We start from the raw sequence: 16,695 nt of genomic DNA, 5'->3' as shown, positions 1-16,695 counted from the left end.
CCAGGTTCAGTACTCTTTCTCCTATACTATGCAGCCTCTGATTGTGCCTGAAGTATTGAGGAGATGATGAGCTGAACATCTGTGAAGAACAGAGTTCTATTTAAGTAGGAATAGAAGACAAGGCAGTTTACATAGGTACAGACCAGATTATGAAGGCCTATAGGGACAACCTACACTGCAATAATTGAATATCCTCACCATTTCTATAATATACATTGTTTTCTTTTAGTCCTTGTTTGTGATTTTTAGTTCTCATTCACTCTAAGATTATCTTTGGTAAATAAATAAATAAGGCTAAATGGAGGTACATAAAAATGAAGGAGCTAGAATTTTGAACTGTTGTTTCCATGGAGGGGACTCCAAAGCTCTGTTATTTTCTATGATCATAAAAGGATTATTACTTTGCCTTTTTGTTTTGCTATCTATGTTCTTCAGAAGTTCTCCTCTTTACCCCTAACACCATGACCCATTGTTGTTGTGTTATTAGTATTCAGTTATTTTTTGGTTGTGTCTGACTCTATGTAACCCCACTTGGGGCTTTCTTGGCAAAGATCCCATGGTGGTTTACCATTTTTTTCTCCAATTCACTTTTCAGATTGGGAAACTGTGTCAAACACGGTTAAGTGACTTGTTCAAGGTCACACAGCTAATTAGTATCTGAAACCAGATTTGAATTCAGGAAGATGAGCCTTCTTGATTCCAGGCCCATATTTAATTCACTGTGCTAGTTCTAGAGGCATCAAATTCATAGATAGTCATTAGCAATGAGGATGTTTTGGAATTTTTTTTTGAAAGTTTTATTTATATAGAGGGAAAAGTTTTGTAGGTTAAAATATTTGTAAAATAGTTTCAACACAAAGGTATGTAAGGCATGAACACATTCATAAGTTTGCATGTATGAACATGTATGTATTTGTGCATGCATACTATATGTTTATGCATCTCAGGATATATTTCTTTTTGAATTGTGCATGAATATAAGAAAAATATGGGGTTGTTTGGGGCTATTTCTATAGGTCTCTATTCCTATGTTAATGACAGAGTAGTGTACCTTTTTCTGGGTATGCTCAAGATTGGAAGCAGAAGGGAGGAACCTACTACTATGTACCAGATACTGCAGTAGACACTTGGAACATAAATTGAATGAATGAACCGGTCTCCACTGACCAGGAGCTTATTCTAAGGGGAAGAGTAATAGTTGTCCCACATCATTGCCATATTTAATAGAGCCAGATTAAATGTAATTGGAAAATATTTAACAAAATAAATGAAAACTACAATAAAACAGATCATGTTAATATGTGGTTCCCTAGTATCCCTTTTTACTGTTTAGTGGCCCTGTTTCTATTTGAGTTTCACATTCAAAAAGATCCCAAGTACAGATATAAGGGTATACAGAATAAATATAAGTCAAAACAAGTAGTTAAATAAAAGGAGTTTGGGTAAGAGGAATAGGGAATGTATAAAATATATCACAAAGAGGTTGAAAGAAAGAGAATAGAGGTCAATTTAATAGTGATCCACTTTAAAGGGTCAGATTGACAGGATGTTAGAGTTTAGTTCTCATATGATTAGATTCAACTCAGGAAAGTAACACAATCAGAGCCCACCTTTACAGGCTCCCCCCTCACAAGACTGATTGAAAGATGGCTACTGATATAAATGAAAAGTTTGAAGACTTTTCAATCTCTGTGGTCATACTGGCACAGAATTTTCCAGTCATATTTGCAAAAAGTCTTTGCATTTTCTGTGTGTGTGTGTGTGTGTGTGTGTGTGTGTGTGTTTGTGTATGAAAGAGAGAGAGAGCTAGAGATAGAGAGAGAGAGAGTTTAAAGCTAACAGCAAAAGGCCAAGCAAAGCCCTACAAGGCAACATAAATGATTTAAGACCCAACGATTTTGCAGGGAAACGTTAAGGATGGAGTCTAATCCTTTAATCTAACCCCAGTCCCTTTAAAAGCTTTAAGCTAGGAGTTGACTCAGCATGTCAGTGCCAAGAAGATCCATTGACCCTGAGTTCAGTGCTGAGAAATTGAGAAATGTTCTTTTTAATGTCTATTCAATAAATACAGCATCTACCTTGCGATGGGCTGAGCAATCCACTTCAAATCCATTACAGGATGTTCTCTCCGACTGACAAGTTGTCCTGAGACAATAGTGGCCATGAGATGAGGTTAACCCTTCCTGTGGTGTATAAATCTTCACTGCAGCCAGCCTCTGGCTCTCAAAAGTCCTTGGAAAACAGGAGATATTTGAACTGATAAGAAATCACAGAGATACTCATTTCCTTCCCATGCCAAGGTGAGCCACAGAGTTTCACAGGCACACAACACAACACACACACACACACACACGCACACACACGCACACACACACACACACACACACACACACACACACACACACACACACACACACATTTCCTGATACTGAACAACACAACTGAACACAGTTGAATAGAACAACTTTAAACTGTATATAAAACCCCAGCTGATAAAGATGCATCTCCTCTCTTATCTCATTGGGAATGGGCTGTACCAAATTTTTCTGCCTTTGATTGTTTTTCAACTTGTGACAGACTGCTGATGTTAGTCAATGTGTCCTAGAAACTTCTAAACAGAAGGGCAGGTATGAAAAGACTAAACCTGAGACCTGTGCCCTTTTCTATTTTGTGTAATAATGGTATTAGCTTTTATGCTACCATTTCCCCTAAAACCTCAATAATTCATGGCTTGGTGATCAATAAATGATCATTGGTTGAATATATGTATGTATACATATTTATATCTATATTTTTATATATGCATATAAACATATACATCTTTCTAAAGAGAGACAATGAAATTTTCTTGAATTTCCACTGAATATATATTCCATTATTAAATAATGGAATTCCATATAGATAAATGGGTAGATATAGAGCATACATATCTGTCTATCTAATTAATTCCATTGCCTTGCCTCAAACATGCATCTATTATTTCCTGATTAATCATTACTGGGGTTTACTCTACCCAGTGATTGACCATATGGCTTAAAAATACTTGTTAACAGTCAAGAATGTAAACACAAGTTTATACTATTTAAGAGAAGCCTTTTGAAATATTCCTAAAGAACGCAATGTGCCTTATAGGCATGTAGTTTGATTCTCTTCTTTTTTTGTTTAGGCAGGGACTAGCACCAAACCACACTGGACTCTGAATATGACAGATTTATGTCTCCTGGAAGGACAAAGTTCCTTCAATGTACTGATTTTCTCCATTGAAAAATGTGGCCTCTAGTGATGGGGAGGAAGCAGAGGGAGCCAGAGAGAATCATGGCAATATCATTGGGATAATAAAAATAATAACAATAATAAAATAATAATAATAGCCATGTTATTTATAATTTAGTTCATCTCTTTAGAAGGCTTTATCATTAAAACGCAATTTTTCTCTATCAGTTGGTTAGGTACAAGTTGCACTAGATCACCAAAGATGTCCCTTCCACCAAGATTCTGGGATTCTATGGTCATCATACCATCCTGGGTTGTATATGGTTATATACCCCTCTCCCTTTTATAGACCAGGAAATTAAAGCTCACAGAGATTGTATTTATTCAGCCACACAATTCTTAAGTGGAAAAGCTGGAATTTAATCCCAATGTCATCTGATTCTGAGTATGTTGGGGTTTTTTCCCCCTTGGCTCATCACTTGCTTTCCCTTCTATTCTTTCCCAGAAGGCCCTCACATACATCAATTTGGGAAATCTTGGTACAGTGCTTGAATACCTTTATCCCAAATGGATGGGACTGTATGCATGAGAAAGAGTGGTTTTTCCTTCCTCCTTTGTGGGTCTCATCTATAGAATCATTGTTTGTGTTGGAGCTTATTCACTTTTGATGTTACTCTCCTTTGTATATGGAAGAGTTAGCTTTATTTTCTCATTCACTATCACTCAGAGAGAGATGTAGAGATTGATTAAATCCAGCTCCCAGAGAGGGAATGCAATTTGTCCAAGGTCACACAGCAAGTCAATGAAAGCACAAAAGAAGAATTCACTTCTGATTCTTAGTGTAAGACTCTGTCCCTTTGATCACATTTCTACTTAGGAAGTCCAATGCTATGTCAATTTGATGCCACAAGGTCCAAACACAAAGTGAAAAATTCACTCAATCACCTAGATGTATTGTTTGGTGTTTTCAAATATTTGAATGTTTGGAATAATATCTGCTGACAGCCTAGGGATATGTAGAAAAAGCTCTTTTGTTAAAAGAACTCAAAGACAGAGACTTGGAGGGCTGGCCATTTTGTATCTTCTGTTCTAAGAAGGAACTCTTTGGATTAAAGTCCTAACAAGTTTTCCCTGGTTGGTGAGATGTCAAGATATTTCCCCTGATGGGCCCTGCCTATTAGAAATTGTTTGACAACCTGGTGTAAAAGGCTGGGCAGGTCTCTATGGGAGTTAGCTTTCTTTCTGTATTGGATTCTAGCCTGAGCATTGACATTCCAAAATTGATACTTCACCACCATAAGTGACTGTAACAATCTTTATTTTATCTGTGGCTTTTGCTCGGAGGCTTTAGTTTAGCCCCCACAGGGTTACCATGATAATCAACACCTCTAATTAGCACTTAGAAATATCTGGCTCCCAAGGCTGTCATTAGAAGACAGGCTTGGTGTGCAAGATAATATTGGAGCCTTTGCATTTTTGGAGCAAAATTCTCCTCCTGGGGTTGTGTCATGGATCCTGCTTCCAACATGGGCTTGCCTGGTGGGGGGAGTGGGGCTCTCCTCCTCCTCCTCCCCTCTTCCTTCCTATACTTCCTTCTCAATGTAGGAGAGCTGGATTCAGGATTCTGGGATTTGGGGAAACTGGAATGACCTTTTTCCAGTGTCTTCCAATGCAGGATCTGATACTTGAGACTAAGCTGTGCATGGTGACACGAGGAGGAAAAAATCCACAATAGATCCTTCTCACCCCTTGTCTCCTTTTTTAATTGAATGACAGTAATGGATGGGTACTGGACTATCTGAGCACCTATCCAGAGTATTGGACCTGGAGGGACCCAAGTTCAGATTCTATCTGACATTTACTAGCTTTATGATCCTGGATGAGTCACTTCACCTCTATTTACCTCAGTATTCTCATTTGTAAAATACGGATAATGATGGCACAGATCTTATTGGGTTATTATGAAGACCAAATAAAATAAAATTTATAATATTTTTAGCACAGTGTCTGGCAAAGTGTAGGCACTATATAAATGCTAGTTAATGGTGGTGGTGATAGAAGAAGAAGAAGAAGAAGAAGAAGAAGAAGAAGAAGAAGAAGAAGAAGATGATGATGATGATGATGATATGAGAAGTACTAGAAGGAGCTTTATTCGGGAATAGAGGGCCCTATGAACCTAGGTGCTTGCTATGGGCTCCTTCTGAGCAGTTGGATGAATGAATGAAAAATGAATGAATAAAGCATTTATTAGCTGCTTACTATGTGTAAAGTACTGTCCTTATTCTCCTATATATCCCATGACTGATCAAAATTTATTACTATCATTTTGTGGTTATTAACATTACCACAACTACTGGACTATGAGAATGTATTATTTTGCCCAAGCCTGGCATCTGTCAATACCCTATACTCTTTTTTTAGGCATTCTCTCCTTGTGGAGGAAAAATCGGGTAATTGATTGCTGTGTCTCAGGTTCAACCTCCTGTGGTCCCCTTTAAATCACTCAAGGATCAGGGAAAAAGAAGAACCAGGTAAAAAGGGAGGGGCTGCCTAGGAGGCAAGTTCTAGGAGATACATGCTGCTTCTTTTCTTCAGCTCCACCCAGGTTCCCAAAGCCAGAAGAGGAGCATAGCTAGCCTTGGGCAAAATGGTGATTGAGGTGAAGGGAAGGTCATGGGATATTATGAAAGGACCACATTGTAAGTGGTAGAAAATTTGAATTCTAGTTCTCATACATACACAGACCAGTTGAGTGATCATTGTCTCAAATAAAATGAGGATAATAATACTAGAGGTACCATGGAATAATGGAAACAATTTTGAATCTGGAGTGGGAAGACAGGAGTTCAAATCCCACCATCAAGTCACTTGACCTCTTTGGTTGTTTCCTTCTTAGTAAAATGAGGAGATTGGATTAGATGACCCCTAAGGTCCTTTTCAATTTGAAATTGGTAATTCTATAATGTTATCTATCCAAAGCCAGGGTAGAGGGGTCAAACATGCCACCAATACTCCCGAGTATAGCTGAACCAGATAAAATTAAAATTGGGAAATATTTCTCCAAACAAATGAAAATATGATAGTGTATAATGTCAAATGTGGTTTTTAAAGGCATTATGTGCCCACAAGGATCTTTATCTACAATTTTGTGGTTCCTTTTCACAATATTAGTTTCTTTTAGTTTATTTGATTCAATATATCCTTAGTATCTTTTAAGTGACTCTGTGATAGGTGCAAAGTACATAGATAAAATGAAAGGATTCTTATCCTAAAGAAACTTACATATTCACATAGTCAAAAAAGCATAAATCAACCTTTTTTTTATGGAAAACTCAAGTTTGATATGGAGGTGATTTGTTAACAATAGAACACAGATTCTAGTGGACATAATGGAAATGTAAGGCACAGGGACACCAAAGAGATAAAACTGAAATGGGCTATTGGTGGGTAGGACTTTTGTTATATGGTCTTTTTACATGACCTTGGCATGGTGAGTAGTAGGGACAAGGAAGCAGAACTCAGGGAAAGCCTCATAGAGAACTATCAATTTTCTGTTTTCCATATGAAAAGGAAGGCTAACTCCACTGTTTATTGTTCCTGCCCCCAGACACCTAGATATTCCCCAAATGCTCTTGGTGCAACACTTCTCATTGCAAATATCTGGCAGAGGTCAAAGAAAACAAGATCTTTTTCTCCTTATATGTGTCAAATTTTTCTGCACCTTGGACTCTGTTGATCAGAAAAGAGATGGAAAGGATGGATTTGGGGAAGTTTGCTTTTCTTTGAGAAGTAATGGGTTTATATAAGAGGAAAAGAATTTTTTTCCCTATAGAAGGATTCACTCTTGCTTCAATACTTGATTTGTCTGTTCGACCAGGATGAATCCTGTTCGGTCTATTTACTTGATATTTACCCAAGTCTGCGATCAACAAGAAAACACATCTCAGCATCTCACTTGGCAAGAGGAAGAATTGGCGCAGACTGCAGCTGTCATATTTATTTCGGTGGCAAAGCAGGTCAGGGAAATTGATAAAATTAATCATACAAACTAGTGAACACCAGGAGAGAGAGTGAGCATGCAAGGATGAGGACTTGCTCCATTCTGAGCTGCACCTGCCTTTAGTCCTTCTAATGGAATCTTTGCAACCAGCTGATGAAAGTCAGGATGATCTACACCAGAGTGGAGGAGGAAAAAGTTTAAGGTGAAATTTGATCAGGAGAGGTGCTATGGAGCACATCACAGTATTGTAACTCTATTAAGCTTTCATAGGCAGCACAAAAATCCATCTCCAGATGTCCCACTGTGGGAATGAGTTCATCTCATAGCACTGTCTCAGCCCTATCACTATTACTGACTGGTACAGCAGGAACTATATTGGATCTTGAATCCCAGTTTGGACATGAGCCCATCCCTTAACATTTTTAAGGCTCAATTTTCTTATTTATTAAAGGGATATTGATACTTATATGGAGTGAGAGTTATGATGATGATGACAATGGTCTTTCTCTGAGAATTCCATAGTTGCCATAATTCCATTTGCATGTTGTGTAGTAGAATCAAAGTTGTTCACTCAGAATTTGCTGAACTTGTCACCTTACTTTGTGCCTTTGTTCATGGTAGCTTTATGTCCAAAATTGTCCTGTTCTCCATTGCTGCCAAGGCTCAGATAAGGTGCCACATTGTCTCAAAAAGACTTTTTACATTCCCCTTTTCCTTTTCTTGATCCTTCTCTCCACTGCACTCCTGATTTTGCTCCGAAATGCTATTATCAACTTGACATTTTTAGACTCAGTTTTCTCATCTAGAAAATGGACAATCTGAGCCGGCCCATCTCACAGGTATGTACCTCATTACTTAGATACATAGTATTCCCATCAACAGAATGTAAACTCTTTCAAGTCAAGGAATATTTTGTTTCTATCACTACATTCTAAGTACCTAGCATGTTGCCTGACATGTCATAATAAATGTATGTTGATCAGATAATGAGAAAATCATAAACTAAGGACAATCTTTGAAATCACAGAATAAAATAGCAATTGGGTCAACAAGGATCTACAAAATGCTTGCTATATATGAAGCAATTTGCTCAGCCTTGGGGGACATACAAGTAAAGCCAAAAAACATGCCTTTAATGAGATCACATTTGAGGGGCAGCTAGGTGGCGCAGTGGATAGAGTACCAGCCTTGGAGTCAGGAGTACCTGAGTTCAAATCTGGTCTCAGACACATAATAATTACCTAGCTGTGTGGACTTGGGCAAGCCACTTAATCCCACTGCCTTGTAAAAACCTAAAAAAAAAAAATCACATTTGAAAAGGTGAAAAATATATAAACAACAGTGTACATGGACTATATGGACAGTATAAATAGCATTGGAAAACTTGGGTGGGGGTTTGGGGGAAAGATCTTTGAGAGTGGATAAGACCAGGAAAGGACAAGCCCAAAGAGTCAGAGATGAGGAAAGAGAGTATTCCAAGGACAATCAAATATATTAAATTGTATGATCTCTTTGATGATAGGAAATAAACAATTTTTCACATGACATAGTCCCTTATACCAAAGTAGGCACTTAATGAATACTTGCTATGTTTTTTTTTGTTTGTAATTTCATTGGTGTAATAAATTGTGGTATAGGAACTCTGATAGATGCAGATCAGTAGTTCATTTGTTCTCTATAGTCTTACACAGTTGTCTAGACACTGGGAGTTTATATGACTTATCCATGGACTGACGTTATGTAGAGTAGGCACCAGAAGTTTCATTCTATTACATCACTTAAATCTTAATTCTGAAATAAGATCCAACCAATTATGGGAATTCAGGCAAAATCTCTTTCTATTAATAACATTCCTTTCACTTTTTTTCCTTATGGTTATCTTGACTTAAGGTCAAGTTCATTACTGAGTATCTGAGGAAAACTATTTAAATTAATTAATTAATTTTATGGAATAAAACAAGCATTTCTATAACATGATACAATAAAAAAGATGGTCACACATGAAAAATAAACTATGTACAACTTGCTATTTCTTTATAATACCCAACAAAGTTATGTTGTAAATTTCTTTTTCTTTCTTTTTTCCTTCCCACCACCTCTACTCCCATCCCAGAGATTGTTACCATTAGATAAAATAGGTACATATATCTGTATAAATATAAATGTAAAATTATTCTATACAAACTTCTATTTAGCAGTTCTTTGGGTGCAGATAGAATATGTTTTCATATGTCCTTTATAATTAATTTGGGTATTTGTAATAGTCAAAATAGGTTATTTGCCCAAAGTTCTTCTTAAAACAATATTGTTGGGGGTGGCTAGGTGGCACAGTGGATAAAGCACCAGCCCTGGAGTCAGGAGTACCTGGGTTCAAATCTGGTCTCAGACACTTAATAATTACCTAGCTACGTGGCCTTGGGAAAGCCACTTAACCCCATTGCCTAGAAAAAAAAAAACTAAAAAAACCCCCAAATAAAACAATATTGTTGTTAATGTGTTGAATGTTCTCATTTTACTCTTTATTATTTCGTGTGTCTATACAAGTTTTTCCAAGATCATATTAGAAAACTTTATGAAGATTCATTTCTATCTGTGCACCTGGAATTCAGTGGTTTGAGGATAATCTCTTCCTCCTCCTTCTTGTTCATGTTCTTTTAGTAGTTATTATTTGATCTTACTCCTCCACTTCCTGCTCTGCTTTCTCCACATCCTCTTCTTCCTCCCTCTTCTCCTTCTTTCCTTCTTTTTCTCTTCTACTCCTTCTCCCCTTTCTCTTTCTTGTTCTTTTCACTTTTATCCTCCTTAATTTCTTTTTCCTCTTCCTCCCTTACCTTCTCCTCTATTATCATCATCATCAGTTTATAATAGGCCACAAATGCATGAAGAATTTATAAAATTCAAGAGTAGATTTTGTCTGATAGTTTTTTTAATATAAATAAAATGAAACTCATGCATCAGTTTTGCAAGGTAAGTAAGGAGAATCACTTAATGGATAGTATAATCTTTGGGGTTATGAATTTTGTTTTCCTCTTGGAAGAATTCAATTCCAAAAAAATTCATAACCATTTTTTTTAAGTTTACAAAATATTTTATTTACAAAAAATCCTGTGAAGTTTCATGGTACAAATATTAACTATATTTTACAGATGGGGGAAACTGATGAGGATCAGAGACACACAAGTACATATTAAAAGTTAGTGAATGCTTTCATAACTTTCATGACGCTATTGCTCATACAAAACTTAACTCCAATAGTGATGTTACTTTTGTGCAAACTACCAAGACTGAGATTCCAAGATTATGTGTGAGCATGTTGTCTCCAAGTGGCAAGGTAACATTTTTCACCATCTTAGGCTGAAGCTAGAGGTCCTTTCCTCTGTGGTGATCCTTGATAACCTTCCTCAGGTTCCACATACTCTTGAAAATCCTTCACAAACTTTTGTTCCACGTCTCTCATTTTTTTCTGGTGTTATTTTTTATCAGTGTTCCTACAAAAAACTTGCCCATTTCTGTTTCCATAACAGTGCAGGGTCTAGACATATCTGCTACAAAGATGACCAGAGTCTTGAAACGTTGAACTTCAACAGGCTTTTTTGGTGCAAATCTCCATCCAGGATCCATACATTGCAACATGTTTGATCATCTCTATCTTCATCATGAATATTAAGGTTTAAATATTCTAAACCTCTTCCTTTTTTGCTGTGTTCTGCTCCTTGTAATTTAGCCAAATGTGTTGTTTTACCTGAACCATCTTCACCGAAGACAAAGATGTTTTTGTTGGATGGTAACTCGGACCTGGACTGGGTGGAAACTTAGTTCAGGATGGAAGACAAAAGGTTCTGTCCCTTGTCCTCCTCACTGGGCAAGTTCCCAGTGCTTGGGGTCCTGGTCCCCTCAGACCCCAGAAGCAGCTTCTTCCCCACCCATTGCTATAACTGCTATTATACATTGACTCTAAAAATAATTCTGCCAGCATCCTTCATTTAGGCATTCATGGTCAAAACCAAGAGGAGAATAAAAGTACCTGATAAAATAATGAAGGCTTGAAATATTCATTGAACTTTTGGAGTAATATGTTGTAAATGAAATGGCTATTTTGTTATAAAATTTCTCCAATTGTTAAGTACAGTTTGACTATGAGTATCTTATGGTTTTTGAACTGCCTTTCAAATAGAGATATGGATCAGTTATTGGGAAGTTAAGCCTTAATTATCTCCTGTTTGTCTTCTGGGAGATTTAACAGGTGGACTGTAAGGCTGGTCGTTGAATCAGATGTGCTTCTGGAAGGTCTGTCCAGTTTGCCTGTAGTCATCTTAACTACTCATAGGTAGAGAAAGTACAGGGGTCTGCTATGTGACTTGGCTGGATTATAGGTAAACTGCAATAAACTAGGTTTTGGTTTCAATTTAACCTTATATTTCTATAGATATGACTAAGAACTCCACTTTTTTAAAACATATTGATTTTAAATAAAAGTTGGAAAAAGGAACAAAATTATAGAATTACATTCAATTAGCATGTACATGGTTTGACAATGAAAAGAGTGTCATCTTCCTGAAAAGTTGAATTTAGGATAATAGCATTCTTGAATCCAACTATTTTACTATTTTTCCTAGTATTTCTCTGATTATTAATGATTTAAAAGTGTTTACTATTTTATGTTTGGAAGTCCTTTGAAAGAGGCTAAAACCTATTTTCCCTCTCTTACCCATAACAAAACCAAAATATCACATTTCTTGGGCCTACCAGAATGGTACTTCGTTGATTGATTGAAAAAAGTTTGAGGGGATTAATAGAAGTAGGGTTTTATTTAGGATTTTTCATACTTCTACTGCCAAGACAACCAGGAATATCTTTCTATGTGAATTTGAGATTTTAAAAATATATTTCAATTGCTCTCCTCATCTCTAGTCCAACTTTGGCCCAGAAACAAGACTCAAATCCCCATGAAGTTGAGGAGTTGTGGAAAGGAGAGCCAATTGGAAAGGAGCATTTCCTTTGGGTTCTCAGAAATTCTTCAACTCCCTTGATTCTAGTGCCATAACCTCTCTCTGCTCACTGGGCCCCCTCACTTTCTCCAAGATGTTGCATTTTGGTTGCCAGGCAACACTAACAAGACCAGTCCTCATCCCGCAGTTAGGCATCAGCTGCTGTCATCACATTTTAAGTTATTATTACTATTTAACAAAACAATGGCCATAGCCTGTGCTGCTCACAGTGGGGGTCTCTCTCTCTCTCTGGAGAAAGTGCTCATGTAGATTTCCTGGGAAACTAATTTATTTTATTTTCTTAAAACAGATCACAGTTTTAAGCATGGAAAGGAAGGAAAAAAGCCTAAGATGGGTTATAAGTAGATGTGATGTCAAGTTGATGAAAACCCACTACCCAGGCAGTAGTGAGCAGATAGATAATCAGTATGTGTAAATTATACATAGGCATGGAGCAAGAAAACACTCTGTTTTGTGTGTGTGTGTGTGTGTGTGTATTTGTTTGATAGTAAGGTTGTTATGTTTTGATGTTAATGTTACTGATTTGGAATGGCATACAATTTTATAGCACTGTATCAAAACTTTCCATCTAAAGAAAGGAGGGCATATACCATGTTTACTACAAAACATTTTTTAAGCCTGAAAATTTTCTACTCCATATAAAATCTTTTTATCAGCAAAGTACTTTATATATAGCAGGTCATCAGCAAATGTTTCCTAACTTGATTTATTGATTTAGTATACATCTTCTGTTGTCCTTAGGGCTAGAGGATATGAATCAGTCAACATGTCATTTGGGTAATAATCATTCACCTGTAATTTCTGCTCCCAACCTATTTTAATGGTCAATTTACTTCTTTTGTTTTTATTTTTAAACAAACTTCCTAACATAACCTCTTCTTTTCCATAGAACCTATCCAAGAAATAAGAAAAAACAGGCAGAAGCCGCTGATAGAAATACTCTCTATACCAAGAAGAGGTAAGTGATAAATTTGTCCTCTGGAACCAAAGTTGGTCATTGTATATAATATGAGTAAAAATCCTTGTATTATTTTTATTTACATTAGTGTAAGCATTTTATATATTGTTATTCCATTTTTTATTTCTTTACTCCTTGTCAGTTCACATCTTTCCTGTTTCTCTGACTTCCTCATATACCATTTCTTATAGTGCAATGATATTGTCTTGCAACTTATAACCATAATTTCTTCACTTATTTCTCACTAGGTTCCTGCTTTTATTTCTGTATTTTACTGTCACAGAAAGAAGGACAATGCTTATTCTGTTGTGTATAGGACCTTTTCTGCCTATTATTTCTTTGTAGAATATAAGGCCACGATTTGCATTTGTGAAACTACAGCTTTCCTAGGTTCTGAGTTCTACTTTAGATACTGGGTGCTTGGGGGATAAAAGCAGAAGAGGAGATGAAAAAAGGAAACTAAGACCTGGTTTCAATCCTTGAGGAATTTATGCTCAAGTGAGAGAGAAAATAAACATCCAGGAACAAAAGAGAATTCTTTCATTCTAACTAGAAGGTGTTGATTTCTTGAACTGAAAAAATTAAAGGATAAAACCAATGTAAACTCTAAGGGTTAGATGAGACTTCATGGGAAAAGGTAATGTTTGGAGTAGTTTTGGAAAGGTGGGAGGAACTAGATTCTGTTTCCAATCCCTTCTTTTCAAAGATGAAGAATCTGAAGCTTATAGAAGTGAATTGTATTATCTATTGTCAGAGATAGAACTAAAAACTCTCAATTCCTTCTTCCATTCTTCAAGGATCTTTACACTATCACTATACTGTTCAAAGTGGGCGGGGGGAATCTCTGAGCATTCCCAGTCAATAACATGAGAATTAGACCAAATTTTTCATTGATCATATTTTCCTTGAAAAATCTGAGTTGAGCTACCCTTAATTTGGATTTGGTAGCCCCTGAGGGCCCTTCTCACTCTGAGATGCTATAATGCTATGCAATTCCTTTAAAAAACAGATTTCATAAAGGAACAAAAGATCTAGGATCTGTAGGGTGTTCTTATTTATTTAATCTATTCATCTATCTGACCCTAATCCCCAATGGTTCAGCTAATGGTGATATTAATGGTGCTCTCAGTAGAGGACTCATTCACACCCACCTCTTTCCTCTATCCTTTATGTATTCAGGGAGAGCAAGGGCACTAAGGAAGGTCCCTTTAATTCTTCTGACCCCCCTGATGATGTGAAATGGAAAGGCAGGCAGGCCCCAAAGAGGCTGAGATTGCACTGAGTAACTCAAATATTAAAGGAGGACAACCCAGGAAGTCAGAACCACTAACAAGCATTAAAAAAAATGCAAAACAAACCCTTGTATAAGATCTTGCTGACAAGTGCTATTAAATATTAATTCTATAGACCATGGAGACATCATTAAACAAACATATACACACTCGTGCTGAATATGCACCAACCGAAGCATTTGTTTTACACACAGTTGTTGGTTCTTTGTGTTGCCTCACCAGTCAGGAGGTAAATTTTTTTTCTGCTTCCATTAATTGTATCATACACATCATTGACATCTTTGTTGCCTTTTGGGCTATTTGTCTTCCCTTCTTTCATTTAATTGGGAAGACAATTTTTAGGTGAAGTGAAAAGAGTTACCTGTTTTCAGACAGCAATGTATGATTAAAAAAAAAAGTCAGTTTCCTGATAAGCATTCTTTAGACTTAATGAAACCTAGCTATAAACAGGACTAGCTAAATAGAAACCAGTTCTAAACAACATCCTGTATCTTGGATGGACTGGTGGAATTGGACTGTACCTTACAGATCATTTGTCTAACTCCTTTATTTTGCAGATCATAACTCTAGGAGATCACAACTCTAGGAGGGACTTCTTTAAGTGGACACTAAAGTTTAGTCCAATGAAGGGTTTTGACCTGGAGCTAAAGAAAACTTCTGAAGAGGAAACGGAATCTCAGAAATAAACTGACAAATCATCGTAGGTCACACAACTAGTGCTCTGAAGAGTCAGAACTAGAATTTGTACCTCTTGACTATGAATTATGTACACTTCCCTCTGCTCCATTGTTACTTATTTCTTTTTCTCTCACCCCAGCTAAATAATAATCTCATGGCCTTTTCTTTTCATATAAGCTTTATTTTTTAACCAAACACAGTCTATTGCCTCTCCAGCGGAGTCATTGTCTTTTGAGATTTTAAAAAGAAAATAAAAAGGAGCTCTGTGATGGGTTTATTTGCATTGTTGATAATATTTCATATTGTTAGCCATTGAAGGTCTATGTGATGAAGGAAGGAATAATTATTCTCCAGAGCACTTAACTTCCCCCTCCCCTTTTAAAGTTCTTTCCATTTATACCATTACAGTCATTGTGGATTTTGTTTTATTGGTTCTGCATCAGTTCACATATGTCTTCCCATGATTCTCTAAATGTTTGTCATTGCCTATGGCACATCAATATGCCATACAATTCCTGTTTAGGAATTCCCCAAGAGATGGGCACTTTGCTTCCAGTTCTTTGATATCACAAAAATTCTTCACTGAGAATTCTGGTTTATAACCCCATGCTGTTTTATTTTTTTTAAGCTCCTACAAACAAGATAGGCAAGTGTCTACAAGATAGAACTAAAAGGGACCTTAAAGGTCATTTACTGCAATGCTTTTATTTTTTATATAAGGATAAAGCTCAAAAAAGTTGAATGATTTATTTATTGTCAAGTCATCAACAATTGTTAAATATTTACCTTGTATTGAATACTGATAATACAAAAAGCCAGTCTGCCTCCAAGGGTTACATTCTAATGGAAAAGACAACTTATGAAAAGGAAAAGTGGGTTTTAGGGGTACAGGATGAGGTAGGACTTCCAATTCTGGACATCTAATTCTAGAGTCAGTTTGGGTTTAGTTTTTCTGGAACATTGTAAGCCTCCCTGCATACAGAAATACAGACTCTTGCAGTTGTAGCATGGAAATTTCAAAAAGGAGCTTAGCCCATATTGTGAGACAAGATAGACAGGGAATTTCTTGCTCTAGATGGGAGGATTGGACAAGATCTCTCCCAAATCTAAGATTTTATAATTCTATGAGTATGCTGTCAGGAAAACCGACAGACTATGGAAAAAGTAGAACAGGGAAACTCAAGTCTTTTTTTTTAACCCTTCTCTCCTCTCTTCCTTCTTCTCTTTTTTCCTCTGCTCCACTTCCTTCTTCTCTCTGTCCTTCCTTCCCCTCCTCTTCTTTTTCTCTCCTCCCCTTCCTTCTCTTCTCTTCTGCTCTTGTCTCTTCCCCTCCCTTCTTTCTCCTCTCCTCTCTTTTCCTTTCTTTTTTAAAATTTTCTTTTCAATCACCCAGCTTAGTGACTCAGGTAAATTCAGTCCTCCCTGGGCCTACGATGAGATGTAATCCCTTGATCCAGTTGGCTGCTACTGTATACTGTATGCTGTAGCCCATATTGTGAGACAAGATAGAGAGGGGATTTCTTGCTCTGGGTGGGAGGATTGGAC

General features: G+C 36.8%; 1 long non-coding RNA gene across 1 annotated transcript in view; it reads left to right on the top strand.

Moving 5' to 3' along the window:
- LOC141511008 (uncharacterized) overlaps positions 1-15,405 on the top strand; it is a 124,317-nt gene extending 108,912 nt beyond the window's left edge. The window contains exons 4-5 of the long non-coding RNA XR_012475232.1: positions 13,112-13,180; positions 15,030-15,405. This is a non-coding gene — a long non-coding RNA (uncharacterized LOC141511008). The remainder of the gene's footprint in view (positions 1-13,111; positions 13,181-15,029) is intronic.
- Positions 15,406-16,695: the final 1,290 nt, after the last annotated feature.

The sequence above is a fragment of the Macrotis lagotis genome, chromosome 2 (genome assembly GCF_037893015.1).
Source record: "Macrotis lagotis isolate mMagLag1 chromosome 2, bilby.v1.9.chrom.fasta, whole genome shotgun sequence".
NCBI classification, from domain to species: domain Eukaryota; kingdom Metazoa; phylum Chordata; class Mammalia; order Peramelemorphia; family Peramelidae; genus Macrotis; species Macrotis lagotis.
Note: the sequence above shows the minus strand (reverse complement) of the source record. Positions and strands in the feature narration are given on the sequence as shown.